At 35.6% G+C, this 27,841-nt stretch overlaps 1 protein-coding gene across 3 annotated transcripts in view; it reads left to right on the forward strand.

The window, feature by feature from the left end:
- IQCM (IQ motif containing M) overlaps nt 1-27,841 on the forward strand; it is a 482,806-nt gene that overhangs the window by 371,340 nt on the left and 83,625 nt on the right. The gene's annotated exons all lie outside the window — the stretch shown is intronic.

Here is a 27,841-nt window from a genome sequence, read left to right on the forward strand (position 1 = left end):
CTGCACAATTTTGAAAAAACACTTCTGTATCTTTTTTCTTCCTTTAGCCAGCCAACCTCTGATATATGTTTTTTTTTCTTTTATCACGCTAATAGCAAAATAGCAGGCAATGCTTCCCATGGCCTTGTGTTTGATTTCTTCAGATTTGTTATAATTTTTTTTAATGTTTTATTTTTGAAGGAAGAGAGATACAGAGTGTGAGACCATGTCCTGAGCTGAAGTCAGATGCTTAACCAACTGAGCCACCCAGTCGCCTCCTAGATTTGTTATAAATTTTAAAATCAACTCTGCCAGGGTGAATGAGCCTTTGCTAAAGTCCATTCTGAAACTACATATTTGAAGAGAGCAGCACACTCTTAATTAAGTTTACCCTTTCTATTGCAGAGCACATTTCTATGACCCTGCCTTTGTTCTTTTAATAGTAGTGACCAGAGTAACTCACAGGAGGTTGGAGAAGACCCAGGGCCAGTGTATATCCATTTTGTGGACAAATACAACACTTCTTTTCTAGAAAGTTCTAATTATAATGCAATCCAAGAGCATAGAAAGTTTCTCAATGTTTCCTGGTAACTCTAGTTGTAACCAAGTGAGATAGGGAAGAACTGTATTGATTCTAAGAAAAAAAAAGTGATTGGTAATCTTTTAATTGTGGCATAGAGAAAAAATATAAAATTAGAGGAATACAAGTTTGGAACCAGATCTACCTCATTTAAAATTGTGGAACATTCTGCAAATTTAACCACTCTGAGTCTTTTAAAAAATCTTTAAATGGGAATAACAACAAAAACATAACATCTTTGTCATTGATGAGATCTCATGTATGGCAATGTCTAGGGTGCTGTTGGGTTCATAGGAAGCATTAAATGTTAATCCACTTTTTTTTTAACTCATAGTTTTAATAAAACTATAGTCATTTATTCATTAAGACATTGAACAAATGTTTATCAAATCCAGAGTTGAACTTTCCATTAAGCATACAAAGTAGAGGAGATGGGCATGGTCTCCATTTTCTAGGCAAGTGGGCATTGTAACTTGAAGATGGCGGTAAAGAGGACTCCAGCCCAAGAAAGCCATAGGTCTCTCAGTCTAAATATTTGAGTAATTTAATCAATAATTGTTATATATATTATATGTGATATATATATATGTTATATATATTATATATATAATATATACAACTATGAATAGCTTTATTAAAAAATAATTTATGTACCATAAAGTTCATCTTTTTAATGTGTACAATTCAGTGGTTTCTAGCATATTTGTAGAGCTGTGCAACCATCATCAGAACCTAATTTTGGAACATTTTTATCATCCCTAAAAGAAACTTTATAACCATAGCAGTCACTTCCCATCCCCTACCTGGCTGCTATCCACCCCAAATCCCCAGCATTGGTCAAACACTACTATAATCTTCTTTCTGTCTTTATGGATTTGCCAATTATAGATATAATCATAAAGTGAAATAATATAAAATGTGGTCTTTCATAACTGACTTCTTTCACTTAGCATAAGGTTTTAGAAGTTCATCCATGTCATCTCATTTATCTGTATTTAATATTTTTTATTACCAAATAATATTTCATTGTATGGATAAGCCACATTTTGTTTATTCATTAATCAGTTGATGGATATTTAGGTTGTCTCCACATTATGGCTATTTTTAGTAATGCTGTGATGAACATTTGTGTACAATTTTTTGTATGGACATATGTTTTCATTTCTCATGGGTTCATATCTAAAAGCAGGATTGCTGGATCATGTGATAATCCTACCTTTACCATTTTGAGGAACTTCCAAACTCTTTTCCAAAGTAGTTACATCATTTTACAATCTCATCAACAATATATGAGGCTGTAACTTCTTTGTAACTTCTGTTAACATCTGCTATTATCTGTCTTTTTGATCATTGCCATTGTATTATGTATGAAGTGGTATTTCACTTTGGTTTTTATATTTCTCTGATGACTAATGATGTTGAGTATCTAATCATACACTATTGACTTACTTATATATCTTCTTTGGAGAAAAGCCTATTCAAATCATTTGCCCGTTTAAAAATTGGATTGTCTTTTTATTGTTGAGTTGTGAGAGTTTCTTACATATTCTGGCTATAAGTCCATTATTACAAATAAAATTTACAGATATTTTTTTCCTAGCCTGTGGGTTGTCTTCATTTCCTTGATGGTGTCCTTTGAAGCCAATTTTTTAAAATTTTTTTAAGTTAAATTTATCTTTCTTCTAGTTGTTGTTGCTATGCTTTTGATACTATTTCTGAGAAACCATGGCCAAATCAAAGGTTATAAAGATTTACTCCTATTTTCTTCTAGGGATTTTATAGCTTAAAGCCTATATTTAGGTCTTTGATCCATTTTGAGTTATTTTTGTATCTAACATGAGGTAGGGGTCCAAATTCATTCTTAGTATACACATTTCACATTCCTTTGGTTAAATTTTTTATTTTTATTTTTTTTATACTTTAATTTTGAGAGCGAGCGAGAGAGAGAGCATGAGCCAGGGAGGAGCAGAGAGGAAGAGGGAGAGAGGATCTGAAGTGGGCTCTGTGCTGCAGCAGAGAGCCCAATTTGGGGCTCAAACCCATGAACCTGAGCTGAAGTCAGATGCTCAACTGAGCCATCTAGGCACCCCCCAGTTAAATTGATTTTTAATTATTTTCTTCTTTTTTATGCTGTTGTGAATGGAATTCTTAAAGTCATTTTTGGATTGTACTTCTCTGCCCCCTTTTTACAAAGCACATTGTTTTCTGCCTGGGCTATGGCAAATAGCCCCTCATTCGATCTCTATCCTTCCAATATTACTTTTCAGCACATATGAATCAAAGTGGTCTATTAAGTATGTAAATTAAATCATAACATTACCCAGAATAAAACCCTATTATGCCCTTTCATTATATTTATAAGAATTAGTAACGATTGTGTACAAGGCTAGATGTTATCTAGGCCCTACCTATATTTCCAGTCTCATTGCTAATCTCCCACAATCTCTATAATGCAGCCACATGAGCCTTTTACTTCCAATTTAGTACATCCCATTACCTATTTGTTTAAAGCTTGTCTACCATACTCTCTCTTTTAAAACTTACTTTCTAATGTCTTTTTTCAAGTTAAACTTTTCTAATACTTTTTATATTAATCTATTTGTATATTTTTACATGAATACCACATTGTATTGATTACTATAGCTTGTACTAAGCCTTAAAATTTGGTAGTATAAATTTTCCAGTTTTATTCTCCTTTGTTAAAACCATTTAAGCTATCCAGGTTCTTGGCATTTCCATACAAATTTTGGAATCATCTATCAATTTTTACAAAGTTATGATGGCAATGAATCCATAGATAAATTTGGGAAGACTTGACATCTTAACAATATTGAGTCTTCTGCTCTGTGAATATGATATATCTTTCCATTGTTTAAGTTTTCTTTAATTTCCTTCAGAAATATTTGTAGCTTTCACTGTTCAAGTCCTGCATACCTTTTTTCTAGTTATCTTTACATATTTCATATATTATAATGTAGTTTTTAAAATATCAAACTGAAGTTTTGTTGCATGCATATAAAAACACAATTGATTTTATAATCTGCAAGCTGACCTAACTCACTTATTAATTCTAGTAGTTTTTTGTAGGTTCCATAGAATTTAGGGGCACCTGGGTGGCTCAGTCAGTTGGGCAACCGACTGCAGCTCAGGTCATAATCTCGCAGTCAGTGAGTTCTAGCCCCGCATTGGGCTCTGTGCTGACAGCTCAGAGCCTGGAGCCTGCTTCCAATTCTGTGTCTCCCTCTCTCTGCTCCTCCCCCACTCGCACTCTGTCTCTCAAAAATGAATAAACCTTAAAAAAATTAACATAAAAGAATTTTCCACATAAGTATGTAGTCTGTGAATAAAGACAGTTTTACTGCTTCCTTCCTACAATAGATCCTGCCACCCCTTATCTGGCTTTATAGTACTAACTAGAACAACTGTGTTAAAAAGAAGTTGAGAACGTTTATCCTTGCTTTGTTCATGACCATAGAAAGAAAGTATGCAGTTTATCACCATTAAATATGTGTTAGCTGTTGGCTTTTTATGGGTGCCCTTTATCATGTTGAAGAAGTCCCCTTCTATTCCTACTTTGTGAAAAGTTGTACCAGGAAAGGATATTAGATTTTGACAAATACCTTTCCTGCATCTATTGAGATGATATATGGTCCTATAATGTGGGAAGTTTAATTGATTAATTTTCAACTGTTAAACTAGCCCATAATCTCTAAAATAAACCCCACTTATTCATGATGTATTATCCTTTTTGCATATGGTTGAATTCATTTTGCTATAATTTTGTTAAGAATTTTTGCACGTATGTTCATGAGAAATATTGTTCTGTAGTTTTTCTTTAATGTCTTTCCTTCTTTTTTTCTGTTGGAATAGTTTTAACTCACACTATGAATTGGAAAGCATTCCCTCTTATTCAAGAATCTTGGAAATATTTCAAAGAACTGCTATCATTTCTCCATTAAATATTTTGTAGGATTCATTACTGAAGCCATTTGGGCCTGGAGTTTTATGTGGGATAGTATTTCTACACAAATTCAATGTCTTTCATAGATATAGGCTATTTCTTCTTAAGTGAGCCTTGCTAATTTGTGTCTTTCAAGGAATTGTCAATTTCATCAAAGTTGTTGAATTTATTGGCATAATGTTGTGCATAATAGTCCCCTATTTTAACATCTGTAGATGCTGTAGTGATGTCACTTTTCTCATTCCTGATAGTGGACGTTTTTTTAAATCTTCTTTCTTCTTTTGGCTTAAAGTTTTTATCAATTCTACTGATCTCAAAGAATTCTTCCGTTTCATTGTTTTTCTTCATTGATTTCCTGTTTGTATTTCACTGTTTTCTGCTCAGTCCTGTATTTTTTCTTTTCATCTCTAATTTTTTGTTTTCATTTACTCTTATTTTTCTAGAGTCTTAATGTAGAAACTTGACTTTTCAGTGCAAGAAGTATTTCTTTTTCTAATAGAGGCAGTTTGTACTATAAATTTGTAAGTACTAGTACTACCTTAGTGACATCCCACAAATGTTAATATTTTATGTTTTTATTTACATTCAGTTCAAATATTTTCTAAATTACCTTTTGACCTAGAAATTACTTGGATGTGTGCTATATAGTTTCCAGAGATTTGAGGATTTTTCCAGAGACCTCTATGTTACTGATTTTACACTTAATTCCTTTGTAGTCCTTGAACATATGGTATATGACTTGAATCATTTGAAATTTATTGAGACCTTTTTTGACCCAAAATTTAATCTATTGTGGAAAATGTTCTGTGTGCATTTGAAAAATATATATATTATGATACTGTTGGCTGCAGTGTTTTATTCAATGTCAATTAAGTTTTTGATATTTTTATTAAACTCTTTTATAGCCTTAATGATTTTCTGTGTGTTCTATCAATAACCTAGAGAGGAGTGTTGAAATCCTTTTATTTCTAAAACTTATCTTTGTTCCTCTGTATTTATTGTGTCCTTTTTCTCTGGATACTTTAAAGATCATTTATTTATCACCAGTTTTCTACAATTTGATTATATGTTGTTATTGTTTCCTTCATGTTTCTTATGCTTCGGGTTTATTGACCTCCTGGGACCTGTGAGTTTACAGTTTTCATTAAATTTAGAAAATTGGCCCTATGTCTTCAAATATTCTCTTCTTTATCCCTGTTCTTCTCTACTTGTTAGGGAACTGGGGTTTTACATATATTAGACTGCTTGAAGTTGGTCCTACAGCTAACTGGTACTCTATTTATATTTTCTCATTCTTCTTTCCCTGTTTCATTTTGCACAGTTTCTATAACTATGTTTTCAATTTAAAATACTGTTCTTATATCTGACATTAATTCCATCAAGTATACTTTCATTTTAGACATTGTAGTTTCCATCTCTAGATGTTTTATTCTAGTCTTTATGATGTCATTCACTTACTGCTTTACATGTTTAATCTTTCCTTTCACTTCTTGAACATATGGAATATGGTTATAATAATACTTCTAATGTCATTGTCTATTAATTCTATAGTCTGTGTTATTTCTGTCTTTGTTTAGATAAATTGACTTTTCTCCTTAGTATGGGTTGTACTATTCAGTTTCCTTGCATTTCTGGTAATTTTTATCAGATGCCACACATTTTTTAAAATATTACTAATTGTCAAATTGATTTACATACAACACCCAGTGCTCATCCCAACAAGTGACCTTCTCCATGCCCATCACCCACTTTCCCCTCTTCCCTAGCCCCCATCAACCCTTAGTTTGTTCTCAGTTCTTAAGAGTCTCCTATGGTTTGCCTCCCTCCCTCTCTGTACTTTTTTTTTTCTCTGCCCCCTCCCCCATGGTCTTCTGTTAAGTTTTTCAATATCCACATATGAATGAAAACATATGGTATCTGTCTTTCTCTGCGTGACTTATTTCACTTAGCATAATACCCTCCAGTTCCATCCACGTTGCTGCAAATGGCCAGATTTATTTCTTTCTCATTGCCAAGTAGTATTCCATTGTATATATAAAACACATCTTCTTTATCCATTCATCATCAGTTGATGGACATTTAGGCTCTTTCCATAATTTGGCTATTGTTGAAAGTGCTTCTATAAACATTGGGGTACAAGTGCCCCTATGCATCACCACTCCTGTATCCCTTGGGTAAATTCCTAGCAGTGCTATTGCTGGGTCATAGGGTAGATCTATTTTTAATTTTATGAGGACCCTCCACACTGTTTTCCAGAGCAGCTGGACCAGTTTGCATTCCCACCAACAGTACAAGAGGGCATTTCTCCACATCCTCGCCAGCATCTATAGTCTCCTGATTTGTTCATTTTAGCTACTCTGACCGGTGTGAGGTGGTATCTGAGTGTGGTTTTGATTTGTATTTCCCTGATGATGAGTCACATTGAGCATCTTTTCATGTGCCTGTTGGCCATCTGGATGTCTTCTTTGGAAAAGTGTCTATTCATGTCTTCTGCCCATTTCTTCACTGGATTATTTGTTTTTGTGTGTGGAGTTTGGTGAGTTCTTTATATATTTTAGATACTAGCCCTTTATCCGATATGTCATTTGCAAATATCTTTTCCCATTCCATCGGTTGCCTTTTAGTTTTGTTGATTGTTTCCTTTGCAGTGCAGAAGCTTTTTATCTTGATGAGGTCCTAATAGTTCATTTTTGCTTTTAATTCCCTTGCCTTTGGAGATGTGTCAAGTAAGAAATTGCTGCGGCTGAGGTCAAAGAGGTTTTTTTTCCTGCTTTCTCCTCTAGGGTTTTGATGGTTTCCTGTCTCACATTCAGGTCCTTCATCCATTTTGAGTTTATTTTGTGTATGGTATAAGAACGTGGTTTAGTTTCATTCTTCTTCATGTTGCTGTCTAGTTCTCCCAGCCCCATTTGTTAAAGAGACTGTCTTTTTCCATTGGATATTCTTTCCTGCTTTGTCAAAGATTAGTTGGCCATACATTTGTGGGTCCAATTCTGGGGTCTCTATTCTCTTCCATTGGTCTATGTGTCTGTTTTTGTTCCAATACCATATTCCTGATGATTACAACTTTGTAGTAGAGGCTAAAGTCTGGGATTGTGATGCCTCCCGTTTTGGTTTTCTTCTTCAATATTACTTTGATTATTTGGGGTCTTTTGTGGTTCCATACAAATTTTAGGATTGCTTGTTCTAGCTTTGAGAAGAATGCTGGTGCAATTTTGTTTGGGGTTGCATTGAATGTGTAGATTGCTTTGGGTAGTATTGACATTTTGACAATATTTATTCTAATCCATGAGCATGGAATGTTTTCCATTTCTTTGTATCTTCCTCAATTTCCTTACTAAGCTTTCTATAGTTTTCAGCATACAGATCTTTTACATCTTTGCTTAGGTTTATTCCTAGGTGTTTTAGGATTCTTGGTTCAATTGTGAATGGGATGAGTTTCTTTATTTCTCTTTCTGTTGAATTATTATTGGTGTATAAAAATGAAACCGATTTCTGTACATTAATTTTGTATCCTGCGACTGCTGAATTCATGTATCAATTCTAGCAGACTTTTGGTGGAGTCTGATGGATTTTCTATGTAGAGTATCATGTGGTCTGTGAAAAGTGAAAGTTTGGCTTCACATATGCCAATTTTGATGTCTTTGATTTCATTTTGTTGTCTGATTGCTGATGCTAGGACTTCCAACACTATGTTAAACAACAGCGTTTAGAGTGGACATCCCTGTCATATTCCTGATCTCAGGGGGAAAGCTCTCAGTTTTCCCCCATTGAGGATGGTAGTAACTGTGGGCTTTTCATAAATAGCTTGTATGATGTTTAAATATGTTCCTTTTATCCCGACTTTCTTGAGGATTTTCATCAAGAAAGGATGCTGAATTTTGTCAAATGCTTTTTCTGCATCGATTGACAGGACCATATGGTTCTTATCTTTTCTTTTATTAATGTGATGTATCACACTGATTGATTTGCAAGTATTGAACCAGCCCTGCAGCCCAGGAATGAATCCCACTTGATCATGGTGAACAGTTCTTTTTATATGCTGTTGAGTTTGAGTCGCTAGTATCTTGTTGAGAATTGTTGAGGGATATTAGCCTGTAGTTATCTCTTTTTGCTGGGTCGCTGTCTGGGTTGGGAATCAAAGTAATGCTGGCTTCATAGAATGAGTCTGGAAGGTTTCCTTCCCTTTCTATTTTTTGGAACAGCTTGAGAAGGATAGGTATTAACTCTGCTTTAAATGTCCGGTAGAATTCCCCAGGGAAGCCATATGATCCAGGACTCTTATTTGTTGGGAAATTTTTGATGACCGATTCAATTTCTTCACTAGTTATGGGTCTGTTCAAATTTTCTATTTCTTCCCGTTTGAGTTTTGGTAGTGTGTGGGTGTTTAGGAATTTGTCCATTTCTTCCAGGTTGTCCAGTTTGTTGGCGTATAATTTTTCATAGTATTTCCTAATAATTGCTTGTATTTCTGAGGGATTGGTTGTAATAAATCCATTTTCATTCGTCATTTTATCTATTTGGGTCCCCTCTCTTTTCTTTTTGAGAAGCCTGGCTACAGGTTTATTGATTTTGTTTATGGATGCTACACATTTTGAGTTGTATCTTAATGATGTTTGATAACTTCTTCCTGTAAATATTTTTTGTGGTTTCAATCTTTGTAAAAGCATTTCTTTTTTACAAATCTAGCTAAAGTGGTTGTTTCTTCCACTACCCGCTGTATTATTTTTTGTCACATCACTGTCTTTGCCCTTTGTTACATGAGTAATCATTTGCATGTATTTGTTCATTTCTGTTTTTATTATTTATCTCATATCCTGATAGACAGTCAGGTCTATGAAGGAAAGTGCCATTGCTGTCTTTTTATTTTTAATACCTTACACAATGTTTAGCACATAATAATTGCTCAATTAAAAACGATTGATTTTTAGATTTCTGCTATTTTAACATCATGTGTTAACATTTTGTTTGAGGGACTTAACATTCTTAGCAACATTTGAATTTTACTCTAATACACGTAAGATATAAACAGTTTTTGAGCTTTACCATTCTGATTCTATGAAATTATTATTGATTAGCCTGACTGTATTTTAAGAAAATTTAAAGCAGTATATTTTCTCTGAATTTCTTTATGAAATATTCTACTAAAATGAATGGTTCATGGAAATACATTTGTATGTACAATTTAGAAGAATGCATAATATCTTTCATTTGAATTTTTAACAAGAAATCTATAACTAAATAGTTAACATGTGAATAAGTGTCAGACCCATTATTTCCTTCAACCACTTCCCGAGATTATTAAAATTAAGGTTTTGGTACCATGTAAGAAATTCCATGTTTCAGCTTGCTGTAACAATTTCTCAAGTTTTTCCTCATTCCCATACAATTTACTTTCCAATAAAATGACACTTTGCATCTTAAAAAATTTTGCAAAAAACAAATGTCACTGACACAGATTTTTATTATTGTTCAGAAGTTTAAGTATTATTCATATTTGAGCCAGCTACTTCTTTTGAACAGAGCATATTAGAAAGACCTAGAATTATATATTCAGTTATTTCATGGGCCAGTTAGCTTGACACAAAGAATCAATTCTGTTCCATTGCACAAGAAGGAATTCCTTTTTAAAGACAGCTTTATGATAAATACATCTCAGGGATTATATGAGTCACCAAATAAGAGTGTGAATGGCTCATTCCAAATTTCTCATGGCAAATAATAAAAGAAAATATCATTGAACTATACTTTTTTTTTTTTAATTTTTTTTTTCAACGTTTATTTATTTTTGGGACAGAGAGAGACACAGCATGAACGGGGGAGGGGCAGAGAGAGAGGGAGGCACAGAATCGGAAACAGGCTCCAGGCTCTGAGCCATCAACCCAGAGCCTGACCCGGGGCTCCAACTCACAGATCGCGAGATCGTGACCTGGCTGAAGTCGGACGCTTAACCGACTGCGCCACCCAGGCGCCCCTGAACTATACTTTTAATATTTTAAGTCAGCAGCATAATTTTATCCAGAATATTACATGTCAGAGTATAATAATTATCACATATTTTTTAGTTCTTGGTGATTTCTCTGGAAGTTAGAAAAACTCATATCAAAAGTGTTTTGAGGAAAATGCTTACATGCCAACACTCTTGAGGAATAAATAGGAAATATTCTTTAGTTTGCAACTATATATATATCTATATATATATATATCTATATCTATCTATCTATCTATCTATCTATATATATATATATGTATGTATGTAAATGTAATGGCAGGGTGACTTTTTGCATGCTTTTATTTACAAAGAAAGAGTATACTTATTGGAAATTGGAGACCCTTAGACTTATGTATTTATATCACATCTTCATTATCCACTCATCTATTGATGGCACTTGGAATGCTTCTATAATTTGGCTATTATAAATAATTCTGCAATAAACATAGGGGGTGCATACATCTTTTCAAATTAATATTTTTGTATTGTTTGGGTAAATACTCAGTAGTGTGATTACTGAATCCTAGGGTAGTTCTATTTTTTTTTTTAATTTTTTTTTCAACGTTTATTTATTTTTGGGACAGAGAGAGACAGAGCATGAACAGGGGAGGGGCAGAGAGAGAGGGAGACACAGAATCGGAAACAGGCTCCAGGCTCTGAGCCATCAGCCCAGAGCCTGACGCGGGGCTCGAACTCACGGACCGTGAGATCGTGACCTGGCTGAAGTCAGACGCTTAACCGACTGCGCCACCCAGGCGCCCCAGGATAGTTCTATTTTTAATTTTTTGAGGCATCTCCCTGCTGTTTTCCACCGCGGCTGTACCAGTTTGCATTGCCACCAATAGTGCAGGAGGGTTTCCCTCTTTCCACATCCTCGCCAACACCTGTTGTTTCTTGTGTTGTTGATTTTAGCCATTCTGGCAGGTGTGAGGTGATAGTTCATTGTGGTTTTGATTTGCATTTCGCTGATAACGAGTGATGTTCAGAATCTTTTCATGTGTCTGTTTAGGGGAAAAACATTAAAAAAAATTTTTTTTCAACGTTTATTTATTTTTGGGACAGAGAGAGACAGAGCATGAACGGGGGAGGGGCAGAGAGAGAGGGAGACACAGAATCGGAAACAGGCTCCAGGCTCGAGCCATCAGCCCAGAGCCCGACGCGGGGCTCGAACTCCCGGACCGCGAGATCGTGACCTGGCTGAAGTCGGACGCTTAACCGACTGCGCCACCCAGGCGCCCCGGGAAAAACATTTTTAATCCAGATAAGTAGCAGATTATGTGACAACCTAAATGATGGACAGGTGTACTTCTCAGAAGAAATAACATAAATATATTCTTTTTATTCCCAACTGCCATCCTAGGTAAAACATGTTAATGCTGCTTGAAACATAAACCTTACTTTAAAAAATCTGAATCGAAATCCAAGATTTTAGGGTAAATGATCAGAGAAATAGCCGTTAGCCTGTTATGAAAGGGATGCAGAGAATAACAGTACAGATAAAAATGAATCTGTTCTCTATTCTCTTAGTCACTTATGTCTAGTTAATGCTAATTTTTGAGCCAAGAAGAAAACCTCATTGAAGCATAGAAAAGTCTACTTGCAGGTTATATCATTCACAGGGAGGAGCTAGTTGTCAGCAAACTGTCTCTTGACTGTGCTTTAAGGTTAAAGGTAAGAAATGAAAATTGTGAGTGTGATCTAATTGCAGTGTGTACTATGTATCACGTTAGTATGTGGTACTTATAAAGGGTATTTCCAGCCTTAAAGGGAGTGGATGTTAAGGGGAAAGGTCGTCTTTTGATAAACAGTAGTTCCTAATTTTAATGTAGTCAAATTCACCTATCTTTTCTTCTTTACTTTGTATTATTTCTGAAGATTATCCCAGTGCATTTTCTGAACTATGTTACACTAACTTTTTCCCTTTTTCTTCTAGACAATACAGTATGTTAGGCTCATGTTTGTTATCAGTTTAATATGTCTTGTTAATTTGCCATGGACCACTAAAAACAATCTGTTTATTATTTCTGCCAATACTTTTGATCTTAGTGCTTGCTAATCTGTTTTTCCTTAGTTTCCATATATTTTTGTCTTTACAAAATCTTCTTTAAAGCCCCATTAAAATAGAAAGATAGCAGGTTTCTAATCTACTTTATCCTTTAAGCTTGTTATCCTATGAAAGAAATTAAATAAAGTACAGTGGATTGCATACACACTTATAAATTATGTAATAAGCTTATCTTTATTCAAGCAATTAATCTTTCTCTTTTGGAAAAACCCAAAGGGAAATAACCCAAGTTGTCTTATATTTCCAAGAAATAGCATGTACAAAACACTGGAATTTGGCTGCTTACTCTATCTCAAATGTCAGAAAAAAATCTTCTAAACACCATAGAACTTTTCTTTTAAATACATTTATTGGAATAACCTGACTAATAAATATTTAGCTACCTCTAGAAAATAGCATAAGATGATATACTTCTATATTCATGTAGAAAACAGCATAACGATACACTTCTATATTATAGAAAACATGTGCTATTTATATATTTACAGGAAAAATATCCCATGAGAGTTTCTTTCCAAATGCCTTTAATTTATTTGGAGAATGGGAAAAGATGGTAAATATATACATGTGTGGTCTTTCCCCTTTTCATTGGTAACCAAACCTCTAAATTGTTAGAGGCAGCAATGTATCTGGATAAAATACTATGTATGTTACTCATTGGAAGTTTAGCTTTATCAGAAATTATTCTGCATTGGTTTTGGTCCTTTTAAGCATATTTTAAGAAATTTATTATTTGTTTTTAATTTTTTTAATGTTTATTTATTTTTGACAGAGAGAGAGAGACAGAGCATGAGCGGGGGGATGGGCAGAGAGAGAGAGAGGGAGACACAGAATTGGAAGCAGGCTCCAGGCTCTGAGCTGTCAGCACAGAGCCCGATGTGGGGCTCGAACTCACAGACTGCAAGATCATGACCTTAGCCGAAGTCGGACGTTCAACTGACTGAGCCACCCAGGTGCCCCATATTTTAAGAAATTGAAATACTTTAAGTATTTCCTAACTTATCAAAACGCTGTATTGACATCCTAGCAATAAAACGATAAAATTAAGCTTCCTTTTACTTCTCCCAATCTTAAAAATATATCTAATGATTTTTTAAAATATTTTCAAGGTTTCTAACATATGTACCTTTTCTGTAAGTCCTACAGTTGTTTGGCCTTGTGTTTCTATATATTAAATGAGTTCATTAGTTACCAGTTTCCTTCCTTCCTTTTCCCCTTCCTTCCTTCTTCCCTTCCTTAATGTTTTGCCATGAACTTCTCTGTTCTTTAGTTCCTTATTTTGATTCAATTTTATTTGGCTCTATTTTAACACAATGTGGTGTTTTATTGCTCTGTTTTGTTTTATTCCAGAAAGAGGTTGTGGGTGCCGTATTTCCCGAAAATGATTTTTGTATCTTTATAAAGTTAGCTTCATATAAAACTCTAGGATTGCACCTTCTCTCAGAACTTTTAAGGTTTTTTTTTGTTTTTTTTTTTTTTTTTTGTTTCTTTGTTGATTTCTGTTTTGGAAGAACCAAAGTCCTCTATTATCACCTGTTGGAAGGGATTTGGATTCCCAGAGGCTGCTTTGTATATCCTTAAGTTCGTTAGGTTTTCCATGGTCTTTTTGATGTGTGAGCTTGCCTAGGCTAAAATTCCCGCTTACTCAGTCAAACACTAATCTAGATGTTGCTCCAAGGATATTTTATAGATATGATTGAAGTACATAATTGGTTGACTTTAAGTAAGGGAGATAATCTGGGCAGGCCTGAAATAATCAGGTGAAAGGCCTTTAAAGCAGAGCTGAGGCCTCCCTGAGGAAGAAATTCTGCCTATGGATAGTGACCTCAGCTATGCCCAAGAATTCCAGCCTGCCCTTCTTGATAGTCTGCTCTATGAATTTAGGACTTGTCTACCTAGTCCCCACAAGTGTATAAGCAACACATCAGAAATGTCTTTCTGCCTCTCTAGTTGAATACTGACTGATAAAAATTATCTAAAAATGTGGAATTGGGAAGTCCGTGGAGACAAAGATATTGAGGACTCTGATAGTGAAAGTCTGGATTGGCTTGAACAGACAGTTAGTGGGATTATGGAGGTTAATGATTCTGCTAATTAGGATATAGAAGGAAGTGAGGAGCATGGTAGAGAAAATCTAAATCACCTTAGAGAATGCCTAAATCACAGACTGTTAGTGGAAATATGGAAGTTAAATGTACTGCTACTGGGGGCTCAAAAGGAAATGAGGAACACCTGATTAGAAATTAGGGGAAAGGAGATCTTTATTATATAGTGGCAGAAAGCTCAGTGTAATAATGTCCTATAGTTATGTAGAGACTAGAGTTTAGAAGCTATGACCTTGGACATTCAACTAGGAGATTTCTAAGCAGAGTTGAAAGTGCAGCCTGGTTACTTTTTGCAGCTTATAGTAAAATGTAAGAGGATAAATTGAGAAAAAACTGGAACCCAAAATAGATGATTTGGGAAATTTTCAACTCATTCAAATTGTGAAAGATGCTAAAACTAAGACTTCACTATCAGAAAAAAACATGCTCTATAGGAAAAGCTGAGAGTATGGCTAGACAACATTTTGCTAATACGTCAGAAAGATTAAAAAAAAGACAACTTAGTTACACAAAGGTTCTTTGAAGAGAGAAAAATATGTGATTAATAGAAACTGTCAGTTATCTATGCAGAAGTCACAAATGGGGGTAAGATATTTTAGGGAGGATGTGTGGAGAAGCCTCTTGTCTAACGGAATGAATCTATGTAACATACATGGAAAAACCACAAGGTTCTTGAGAATTTAATACCAGCAAAACCTGGTCAGTTTTGACCAAAAAGGACAAAAACATTATGAAATGAAAGAAAGCTCCTGGACACCCAGAAGTATATAGGCAGGAAACACACTGATAAAACTACTCTGCTATGATTCCATGCTACCCTTCATGAAAAAGGAAAAATGATTCAGAGGGCAGAGATGAAAAGTACAGATGATTATTTCCAACCCTTGAAATCTAATGGAGTTTATCCAGCTGGATTTCAAAAACATTTCCCCCCCCCACCCCATTTTCTGTCTTTTGAATGGAAATATCTTAGCTGTTATCGTATGCTTGTTTCAGCATTGTACTTTGGGAGCAGACAATGTGTTCTTAAGTTTCAGAGGTCCATACATAGAGAGGAATTGTGCCCCAGGATGGATTATACCCAGAGCATCACCCATACCAAATTTAGATGATTTTTAAAAAAAAAATTTTTTTTTAATGTTTATTTCTGAGACAGAGAGACACAGAGCATGAGCGGGGGAGATGGCAGAGAGAGAGGGAAACACAGAATCAGAAGCAGGCTCCAGGCTCTGAGCTGTCAGCACAGAGCCCGATGTGGGGCTCGAACTCACAAACTGTGAGATCATGACCTGAGCCAAAGTCGGTCGCTCAACCTACTGAGCCACCCAGGTGCCCCTAGATGATTTTGATGATGAGTTTGGGAACTTTTGAACCGATGAGATTTTTGGATTTTGATTTGATGCTATCAATGGTAGAGACTTAAGTGACATTGGGATGAGGTGAATATGCATGTGAGACAGACATTAACCTTGATTCCTTTGGCTCCATCTCTAAGTCATTCTGAGGTGTGGACTGGGACTGGGTATCTCAGTTACTTTTCCTGCTTCTCCTGTGTTCCATCTACACAGATAGGTCTTGTCATTTCCTCAAAAGGTCCCTGGAGGGGTCCTTCAGGACCATGATTCTTCCCTGCAGACACATCTGTCACTTGTCCAAGACTTGAAGAAGTTGTGTCAGCTGTAGATATTCTCTCTCATTTACGTCTGAATTTCATTGTTTCTGTCAAATACTTTTCAGATTTATTAGAGGTTGTGGGAACTTTAATTTTTTACTAAATATGTTTATATATTTATATTTTGGGTGTGTTAAAAATGTTTTGGGGGGGCGGTTATCATGGGATAGAAGAAGAGAAAAAAAATTTCTTTCACTCTACTACCTTTAACCAGGGATATTATTACCCGTAAGTATACCTGTAAATATATTGAGCCAGGAAACTGGACATTTGTTAAATAAGTTAAGTCTTCCACTCGCTAATTAACTTGTACTCAATCTTGTTTCAGAAGGAATTTAGATTCATTTAAGATTTTTGATAATTAATAAACAGACCTCAAGTCATAGAATTCTTTACTGGTATTAAGAAATCTAAATTAACCTGGCAAATGAACTCCAAAAAGCTAAATAAATTGCTCAGTTCTAAAAGCACTCACTGTTTAAAAATTTAGTACATAAAATAATATTTAAAACCTTATTTATGTAGTATTCATTTGGAAAATCCATCAGGAAAGATTCTTAGTTATTTAGAGTTCATATTTTACTGTATGAAACAGAATGGTATTATTTTGGCTTCCTGTATCTGGAGAGAGTCCTAAGCACATGAGAGGTAAAGTAAATCTTTGGATTTTTTTGATAATATTTTTTGCATGGCAGACTGATATAACTGTTGAGTAAAGGTATAGAGCTAAGTTTGTTGTATTGTTATTATTTTTTAATTTAATGTTTATTTTTTGAGAGAGATAGAGAGTGCAAGTGGAGGGAAGGGGCAGAGAGAGAGAGAGAGAGAGAGAGAGAGAGAGACAGAATCCAAAGCTCCAGGCTCTGAGCTGTCTGCACAGAGCCCGACAACAGGGCTCAAACTCAGGAGCCGAGCCATGAGATCATGCCCTGAGCCAAAGACTGACACTCAATGAACTGAGCCACCCAGGTGCCCCAAGTTTGTTATATTCAATTGCCAGATACTATAATTTTCAGTAAGAGATTGAGATAGTAGGGGGCAATAATACTTAAAACACTGAATTGTGAAATAACTCCAACTTTCTTCCCAGTATACTCAAAAAAAATTTTTTTGAAGCATTTATTCATTTTTGAGAGTGAGAGAGACAGAGCATGAGTGGGGGAGGGGCAGAGGGAGAGGGTGACAGAATCCGAAGCAGGCTCCAGGCTTTGAGCTGTCATCACAGGCTTGAACTCAAGGATTGGGAGATCATGACCTGAGCTAAAGTCGGACGCTTAACTGACTGAGCCACCCAGGCGTCCCTCCCCAATATACTTTTCAAAACTGATATTACTAATGAATGGACTGAATATTTGTTGGATTTCACCTGACCCTTAAGAATATGTATATATATATGGGAAAATGACAAAAAAGATGACAATATGTGGCAAGAAAAACAAGAGGATTGGGGAATTCATATTTGATTTAACAATTTAAGGTAACTATATTTATTTGGAGTTTTTATGCTTCCAATCTAGGAGGTAAATTTCTTTATGAAAATATTCTTCCAAAGAAAGTGAAAAGACTTATCTTTTGAATTATGTATGGTGAGCTCATTGTATGTATGCCACTGTGCTCTTAAGTTTTAAGAATGTTTTGTGGTATTGTGTTGTCTCAAAGTAAAGGCATTCAAAGTAAGGTGAGAGGAGAATTTGTCTTTAGTCAGAGTAGAGTCATGTTAATGGATTTAATCTGGCCATCCTGAGACTCAGACCTTAAGAGAAAAATGAAGGGCATTTTTTTTTTAATTTTTTTTTTCAACGTTTATTTATTTTTGGGACAGAGAGAGACAGAGCATGAACGGGGGAGGGGCAAAGAGAGAGGGAGACACAGAATCGGAAACAGGCTCCAGGCTCTGAGCCATCAGTCCAGAGCCTGACGCGGGGCTCGAACTCCCGGACCGCGAGATCGTGACCTGGCTGAAGTCGGACGCTTAACCGACTGCGCCACCCAGGCGCCCCTGAAGGGCATTTTTTAAAAGTTTATTTATTTATTTTGAGAGAGATGGAGAAAGTGCAGGCAGAGATGGAGGGAGAATCTCAAGTCGGCTCCGTGCTGTCAGCACAGAGCCCATGTGGGGCCCGAACTAATGAAACCATAAGATCATGACCTGAGCCAAAATCGAGAGTCAGACACTTAACTAACTGAGCCACCCAGCCTCCCTTGAAGGACATATTTTTAAAATGGAATACTTTATATTAACCAGAATACCCCAATCATTTATGAGACAATGTTTGCATTACTTCTAGTACATAGACAACCACACACAAACACACACACACATAGGCGCTTTTTTGTAGTTGTTTTGATTGTGATTTTTAAAAACTCTTTCAATCATATTCTTTTTCTGTTATATATTTTAGCAAGTTTTTCTTATGGCTGTTAATTATCATATGCTTATTTTATGACCTGTAGCCATATTGTGCTATCTAAAATCATAATAGTTTTCAGCTGATCTTGTTGACTTTTATTAGTATGTAATTGTTTCCCTGAAAATAATGATATTGTGATATTTTTCATAATTGTGCATCTGTCATATAGGATGTGACTTTATGATATATTTTTCTTGGCTTTTGCATTGGATAGACCTTTTGAGACCTTAGATAATAATGATTAGGATAGACATTGTTATTTCTTCACTGATTTTAATGTTATATACTATTGATGGTTATTTTAAGTTAAGTGTTCTCTTCCAAGTTTACTAGATATCTTTATGACGAGATTTTTTTTTTAGTTTTATTAAATACCTTTTCAACATCTATAAAAATAATTTACATTTTATTTGATCTATCATATTACAGCTTGAATCTTTGTTCCTCCTTAGGTATTATTATTTAAATATGTTGTTGGGTTTTTCATGGTTTTCAGATTGTTAGATGTAAAGTTATCTTACTCTTTGTTGTTCAATAACAAAGATGCTTCTTTTCCAAAGATTTTGAAAAAATCTTTTTAAAGCATTTTTTAAAAATGTTTTTTTACAAAATATTTTTAACATAAATTTATCATTGAGCATTTCTTTAGCAATTTAATTTAGGTTTTAACAGACCATTTGTTTTTACATAGGCTTTTAGAAAAAGCCCATCTATAAGGAATCTTTATAATTCTATTGGAATTATTAACCAGTTATTTTATTGTTTTATGTAGCTGTATAATTTATGTGTAGTAGTACGATCTGTATTTTTATCTAAGTTTCATGAAGACAGAAAAGGGGAAATGTCTTTTAGCTTTCTTTATCAAATACTTGAAAATGCATTTGCTTTTAAGCGTAAAGAGTAAAAATAAAATGGGAATAAAATTAAAATGTTAGCATATTTCTTTATGAACTCTCTATGTTTGTTCTGAGTAGAAGTGAACCTTTTGAAATAACTGTACTTTTATTATTGAATAATCCAATGGCTGCAATTTTATAGTTTTATATTTAATAGAATAATTTTTATTGGATTTATAAAGATATATGTCAAAGACACAGTTTTCTAATATTTAACCTTTGAATTATGTAGTGAAGAACATTCTGGAAGATTCACAATATGTGCCTGTTTCCATGAACTGAGGAGATTTAAAAGTAGTAATATTTGCTATATTTTAATAATTTTTAAATTAATATTTGCTATCTTTAACAAATTTTTAATTGGTGTATGTCCTTATTTTATATTCTTTATTCTCAGTCAAGTGCTAGTGATATTTTTGCTCTTCTCTAAAGTGAGTAATAGCAGTATTTAACTATAATATGAAAGATCAATAGTCCTTGCATTTATTTTTGCAGGTCATATCATCCAGTGGCAGATTGTTTTACTGCTTTCAAACATTTTGCCCTTTGGTTTCAAATCTTAACATCTTGCTCTTCCACTAATGATCGTTAAGATCTTCTATTTCTTAAAAGAAATTAAATATAAGAAAATTTCATTAATTTAAGAATGGGGAGGCTTTACATTCATCTCCCTTGTTCAAGACATAGATAATTTTTACACTGATAAATAGGTAGGCTTCTTTAAAATTTACTAATAAATAGGGGCGCCTGTGTGACTCAGTTGGCTAAGCGGCTGACTTCAGCTCAGGTCATGATCTCCTGGTTCGTGAGTTTGAGCCCTGCGTTGGGCTCTGTGCTGACAGCTCAGAGCCTGGAGCCTGCTTCAGATTCTGTGTCTCCCTCTCTAACTCTCCCCTGTTCATACTCTCTCTCTCTTTCTCTCTCTCTCTCAAAAATAAACATTAACAAAAAATTAATAAAAAAATAAATAAATTTACTAATAAATAGAAAAGGTTAGATAAAATGGCATGATGAAAAAGTATGACATTCACTTATTTCAAATCAAGGAAAATGGTTGCCACATACGTGTTGTGGCAGTGGCAAGATAGTAAAAGTACAACATTTAGAAAGTGGTCATTTACAGTGGGTTATAGTCCATTCAACCACCAGTCCAAGCTCATATTCATTAACCCCATACCAAAACCCACTATGACTGGTTGGTCAGTGGCACATGAGAGATAAATCAACGTTTTAATGAATGCATAATGTTCACAATGGAAGAAAACCTCGACTGTCACCATTGCTTTTAGCTTGTGACCTTTGTGTGCTTATGAAGGCTTTAAAGAATATTTTTACCTCGGCAATAAATTGGGCTACATAGTAGTACAGTTACTGGGCAAAGGTAAAGAATAGGCTATTTCTACCCATACTTGAAAATACTTGTTAATAACTGACATCAGTAACAAGGTCTGCCATTCTGGTTTAATGACCCAGGGTCACTAGTCAAGCTTTTTTAGCCTTCTAACTCTCCCTGATACACTTAGAATTGGTCTTGAACTTAATAATTTACATACATGCCCTTTTTAAGTATTGAGTCTGTGCTGGGATTTGTGTTGAGGACAGGCCCATTAGGAAGAAACTGACACTTTCAAAAATTTTAGAAACTCAAGGTTCCCATCATTCAATGTAAATAATGTTCTTTCATCTAAGATTATGTTGCTCTTTCATGTTTAGTGTTAAAATATCCTTTAATAATAATTTTAGAAAGGGACAAGTGTGATGATAAATGGTCTTTGTTTTTATCATTCTGATTGCTAATGTAAAGCTGCCAACTTTCAGTGTATTACCCAATTTAAAATTTTTAATATTTTATTTTTAAAGCATCTGCTCAATTTATTATTTTTAATAGAAATATTTTAATATTTATTTCATCCAGGAGTGATTTGCCACCAAGTGTTCTATTTACTACCTGTGCTCTATTGTGGTTTCTTCAGCGTTGTGGGAGAATAAAAATTATGCATATGGGATTAGATTAGCCAATTACTGAAAGTAATAATTATTCCTTATGCTCTTTTGTTTTTCCAGAATTTCCTATCATGAACACATAATGTGTTTAAAGCCATGAAATAATGTTAAAATAACCATGAAACCAGAATATTTGCCAAATACAGATAAACTCAATTAGTGAGATCCCATTGATAATATATATTTTTTTTAATCACTGTGTTCAAGTTTGGGAACCTGCCTTAAATATTCAGATTCAGGCTCTGCAGGAGGGAAGCAATGAACTGTCAATAATGCAGTGCCCTGTTTGGGAGAGGAAGGGAAGGTGCATTTTGGGGTTCTCTGAAAATTCACCATCTACTACAAATATTGAACATAACAAACGTCACTTATCTGACAGGCAGGGGAAACCTGGAGGAGGCTAAGCGGGTCACACTGGGATTTTATGCTAGTTTACATCGTTAGCAAACAAAGAGAGTTTTAATCAGTTGATTAATAATGGTGTCGATCTGAGAGATCATCAGTATTCTCTACAAAATAAATTCTTGTGAGAAGATGAGTGTCAGAAAACTTCTGGAAAGAGCTGTGAGCTGCCTCTGTGAGAGAAACCATGGTGCGGACTAGCTGACTATGTTGGGACAGCTGAACAGTTAGAAAGATGGGAAGAAAACTTCAAGGGGAGAGGCCACCAGGTGACTAGCAACTCTAGAGGCCACTGACAGCCCCTGATACCCAGTCCCCTGTGTTTAAAACAGTTTGGCATCCTCGTTAAGCGGACAAGCTTTGAGGTGAGACAGAATTAAGAGTAGATGCTGGCTTCACTATTTACTAGCTGTGAAGCCCTGAGAATGCTCTGCAACCTCTCTCTGCCTCAGTGTCTTAAGATTTGAGGGGCACCTGGGTGGCTCAGGCGGTTGAGCATTGGACTTCAACTCAGGTCGTGATCTTGTGGTTTGCGAGCTGGAGCCCCACATTGGGTTCCATGCTGTCAGCACAGAGCCCACCTTGGATCCTCTGTCCCTCTCTCTCTGCCCCTCCCCACTTGTATGTGTGCATTTTCTCTCTCTCCAAAAAATAAACATTTACAAAAAAATATTTGATATGAGTATGAGAAGATGAAATTCACAGGGCTGTCAGCAAGTTAATATATGTGCCTTTAGGATTCAGTTAGCTAGTGTATATAACCTGCTTAGCACCCAAAAAACGCAACCAGTTATTGTTTTATGCATTTAATGAAGAGGCCTTTTATTGACCCTTTGTAAGTATCAGGCACTCCTAGGTGATGGGTGATACAGTGTAAGTAGGTTAGCAAGCAGTCATGGACCTTGCCTGTCTGGAGCTAATAATCTGGACACAGATTTTAATCAAATAATAATATAAAATAATAGAATTACAGACTTCAGTAAGTATAACAGAGGAAAAGTTCCAAAAACAATAACTCTGGGATCTTAAAATGAAGAGGCTTGGTCTAGTTTGGTGAGAGTCAGGGGAGTGTCTGGGGAGAGACATGAGGTGGTGTAGAAGTTACTGGGGTAATGGAGGGAAGGAGAGGGGACATGCCAGGCAGACACAACATCTTGTGCAAAGGTTCTTTAACAGGAGGAAGTAAGGTGTATTTATGAAACTGAAAGAGAGCCAAGGTTGTTAGAGATGGAGGAGGTGGAGGGGCCAGAATGTTCAGCATCTTTTGGGACTTAGTAAAGGGCCAACATTCTTTTAAGAGCATCAAGAAACCAATGAATAGAAAATGGATAAAAAAATACATTTTTAAAATGTTATTGTGGCTGCTGTTTAGAGATAAGATTGGAAGGGCCAAGAAGGCTGTGTAGGAAACTAAGGAGTTTTTGTTAATGTAGGTGATAGTTTTTTCTAGACTCTACCATTAGATAGATGCTATTTACTGAGATAGGTAACCCTGACACAAGATTGGTTTTGGTGCATAGACTTTGAGTTGCCTCTTCGTTAGTTAAGTGGAGTTCTCAATTAGTCAACTGTACAAGTATCTTGTTTTTGCCACATTTTGTTAACTCTAAGATGTATACTTTCATATTTTAATGTTACTGAAGTTAAACTATGTCTTATAATCAATGCTATGCCATAGTTAAATTTCTAGTCCTTTGCATTTCTTAGTGGTATATAAATTGATGGGGCCCTCAACATCTGTAATGTCTTAGATCCATCAAAATATTGTTATTACTAATAATTATAAGAAGTAAGACCTCCATAACACCAATTAGTAGCCCACAAGTGACCAAGTAACAAAAACTTCCAGTCCATAGCCAATAGGAACCACCAACCATCAGAGCATCCAAAACAGTGTAGGAGTGACCAGAAAGGGCGATTACTTCAAGACAACTGACCTCTTTTCCACCTACCCACAAACAAGGAAGATGGAGGAAGAGACAGGAAACTACCATCATTACCTAAATAGGACAGAGGCTGTATCAGTATCTGTTAAATGAAGCAGATCATATTAATAGTAGTATCTAATGCTTAAATAATACTGGCTATAGATGAGATGTTCTTCTAAGGACTAGATGCTCTTCTAAAGACTTTATGTACATTAACCCATGTATTCCTCATAACAACATTATCATGTGGACAGCTTTACCAATGATAACTGATCTGGAGAGAGGTTAACTAACTAGCTTCAGGTCACATAGCTCATAAATGGCAGATCCAGATTCACACTCAAGAAGTGCTGCTCCAGAGCCTCTGCTGACAACCACTGCTCCCTCTAATGAAGATGACTAACTACTTGGTGACCTGGGAGCAATAGAGAGTTCTGGAAATTTTGTGTGGGCTTTTGCCACAGAACCAGACTATGACACATATATTGAAGATCTTCAGATTTTTACTATACATGTGGTGTGGGCAGGAAGGAGGAGGGAAGAGCTCTTATTCTGGATTCTGAGAACAGTACTACTATATCTGAATTCAATATGGCAATATTGGCTTAGCAGTGCATTCAAAGAAAGGTGCTCCAATAAATAACAAAAATTATCAATATCAGCAACAAAAGTTAAATCCCTGATTGTATCTTGTGTTGACATATGTAATAAAAAGATAACATGTTTTACAAATTATATGTTTTCTAAAACTAAAAATGTTTATCTGTAATCAACTTTGATATTATGAAGGAAGGTACAGTCATTCAGAAATCATATCATTTGTGTTACCTGATGGTAAATGGTGACATTAGCAGGACTCTGAGCTAAGCCAGTAAGAAAAAGTTGTAGCTCTACATTTACCACTACAGAGATTTTAGTGTAGGCATTTTATTTTGTTTGATGGAAACATTTGTTTTTATGGAAAATATAGTGCTTATTAAAACCAATAAGCATAATCCTATCAAGCTATATTACTAAACACCCTTTTCAGGCTAAAGGAGTTAGAAAGATATAAGTGTTAGGGAGGGGAGAAACCTTAAGTACGGTTCCATCTTTTTACACTAAATAACTGCTATTACTGCTAGTCTTTCCTGCTTTCATTTTCTTTATGGTTTCAAAGAGAGAAATTCTGATCTATTTTGTTTCTTTATTTTGTGTATCATGGAAAATTTCAGTCTTATGTTTTATTTAGCTATGTGACTTCTCATCATGATGTAATGCTGCATCCTTAGACTCCCTTACAACTTTGGAAGCCCCCTCCAGCATGAAAAACCCCCCATTCAACTTCTTTCTTTAAAAATTTTTTATGTTTATTTTTGAGAGACAGAGAGACAGAGCATGAGTGGGGAAGGGGAAGAGAGCGAGGGAGACACAGAATCCAAAGCAGGCTCCAGGCTCTAAGCTGTCAGCACGGAGCCCAATGAGGGGCTCAAACTCACGAATGGTGAGATCATGACCTGAAGCTGAAGTCAGACACTTAACCAACTAAGCCACCCAGGCACCACCTCCCCAACTTCTTGAAGAAGTATGAGCAAAAAAGTACAACAGGTTCACTCTTTACTGCTGGTTTTATAATAGTTCAAGCCCCCTTTCTTCTGTTGACAGATGATGTTGGCAGGTGTTGACAGATATAGATATATATATCATCTATAGATTTCTAAATCTACATGTAATCTGTTCACATATGTGAGGATGTCTGGGTTTTCATTTCTTTGTTTTGTTTGTTTGTTAGTTGCAAGGGAACAATTTTAAACTTTCCCTTTTAAAAGGAGGCAGAAAAGTCCCTAAGATGTGTATAATTGAACGATGAGATAACATATTATTTATTATTTTCTGACTCTTTCATCATTTCTATTATTGAAATAATAGTAGATGAAAATTGGTAACACATTCATCTAGTACATATGACATGGTGACATATGAATGTTTTATATATCTTATATCACTTAAATGTTAGGATTATCCTAACAATAATTTTATAAGGTCAATATTATCACCTAAAGATAAACTGATTTGTCTAATATTTCACAGCTCTTAATGATGATTTGAAAATTAGGGCCCAGGTCTGTCTGTATCAGCCAGGGTCCAGGTAGGAAATAGAAAGTACACAGTAATTTGAGCAGGAACAGTTTAATGTAAAGAATCATTAATTATGATGTGCTACTAATGCGTGAAAGGAACTGCAAAGAATTGAGGAGAGCAGATAAAGGGAGTGACTGGTACTCCAGGTCTGAAGCAGAGCACCTTTGGAGAGAACAAATTTTAAGGAGTTTCTTCCTCCACTGTGCCCCCACCTCCCAGAAGCCACATCTTCTTGGAGAGAGCATAGCTTTGGCCCAGTGAATGGCAAAGAAGTTCACTGAGGTAGGAGGCTAGGGGAACTCACAGGGAAGGCATTTTCTGGGGTTCTTGGGGAACTGTCCATAGGGAGGTGTCACACTGTGGAACTCACTGGGAGCCCATTTATGGGAAGGTGCTGCACCATGGAACTTGGTAGGAAGTTCCCAGTGTATGTGTGTGGGGTGTTCCAGGAGACACAACCCAGAGAGTGCCCTACACTGGTGGCCACTGTGCACTGCTTGGGCTTGCAGACAGAAGAACCCAGAACCAGGAAGAACCCCTTCATCTAGTTCCCTTCTTTGCTCTCTGTGTAAGATGCTTAAAATTGTGCCTTATGGTGAAGTGTTCTAGTCTCAGAAGCAGGACTGTGAAAGTTGGATTAGGAGTGAGGTAATAGATTGATACCTGGCACACTACCCACCAACAAATCTACTTTCTTAATCATTCAAGCATTATGTCATATTGTCTTATACTTACTCTACCACAAAATATGCTATTTAACAAAATAAAGGAATATAAGAAGAAAGAGAGGAAATTAGGAAGGAAAGAAAGAAAATGTAACAGGGTTATAAGTGAAGGTTTACATCAGTATTTCTCTTTTGTTTGAGATGTTTCTAGGTAGAGTTACTCTGAATTCATTGCTCAAGAGATTGTCTTATTGAATTTTAGGCACTAGTTTATCAACCAAAAACTGAAGTTACCACCCAGAGGCCCAGGGTCCATAACCAAAGATTTTTCACTCTACAGTTCCAATTATTTTTGAATTCTAGTTTTCTCATCTACTAGTTAATGCAGGTTATGTTTGGTTGAGAATTATGTTTGCAAATGTGAGCTTCCTTAGATAATCCAAAGCCTATTTGCATCACTTACAGAATGCAAGATTTAGGCAAGTTACTTAATTTCTCTGCATTTCAAATTCCTCATGTAAAATGGAAATAATAAGATATGCCTTATAAATGTTTTATGAAAATTAAAGGTATTAGTTTTTAAAAGAACTTGGAACAATTCCTTCCATATAGTAAGTGGCATGTAAATATTTGTATGGGGTGCCTTGGTGGCTCAGTTGGTTAAGTGTCCAACTTCAGCTCAGGTCATGATCTCACTGTTTGTGAATTTGAGTCCCGCATCAGACTCTGTGCTGACAGTTCAGAGCCTGGAGCCTGCTTCGGATTCTGTGTCTCCTTCTCTCTCTGCCCCTCTCCTGCTTGCTCTCACTTTCAAAAATAAGTAAACATTAGGGGCGCCTGGGTGGCGCAGTCGGTTAAGTGTCCGACTTCAACCAGGTCACGATCTCGCGGTCCGTGAGTTCGAGCCCCGCGTCAGGCTCTGGGCTGATGGCTCAGAGCCTGGAGCCTGTTTCCGATTCTGTGTCTCCCTCTCTCTCTGCCCCTCGCCCATTCATGCTCTGTCTCTCTCTGTCCCAAAAATAAATAAACGTTGAAAAAAAAAATTAAAAAAAAAAAAAGA

Source organism: Herpailurus yagouaroundi, unplaced genomic scaffold (genome assembly GCF_014898765.1).
Source record: "Herpailurus yagouaroundi ecotype Mexico unplaced genomic scaffold, PumYag 28, whole genome shotgun sequence".
Lineage (NCBI taxonomy): Eukaryota > Metazoa > Chordata > Mammalia > Carnivora > Felidae > Herpailurus > Herpailurus yagouaroundi.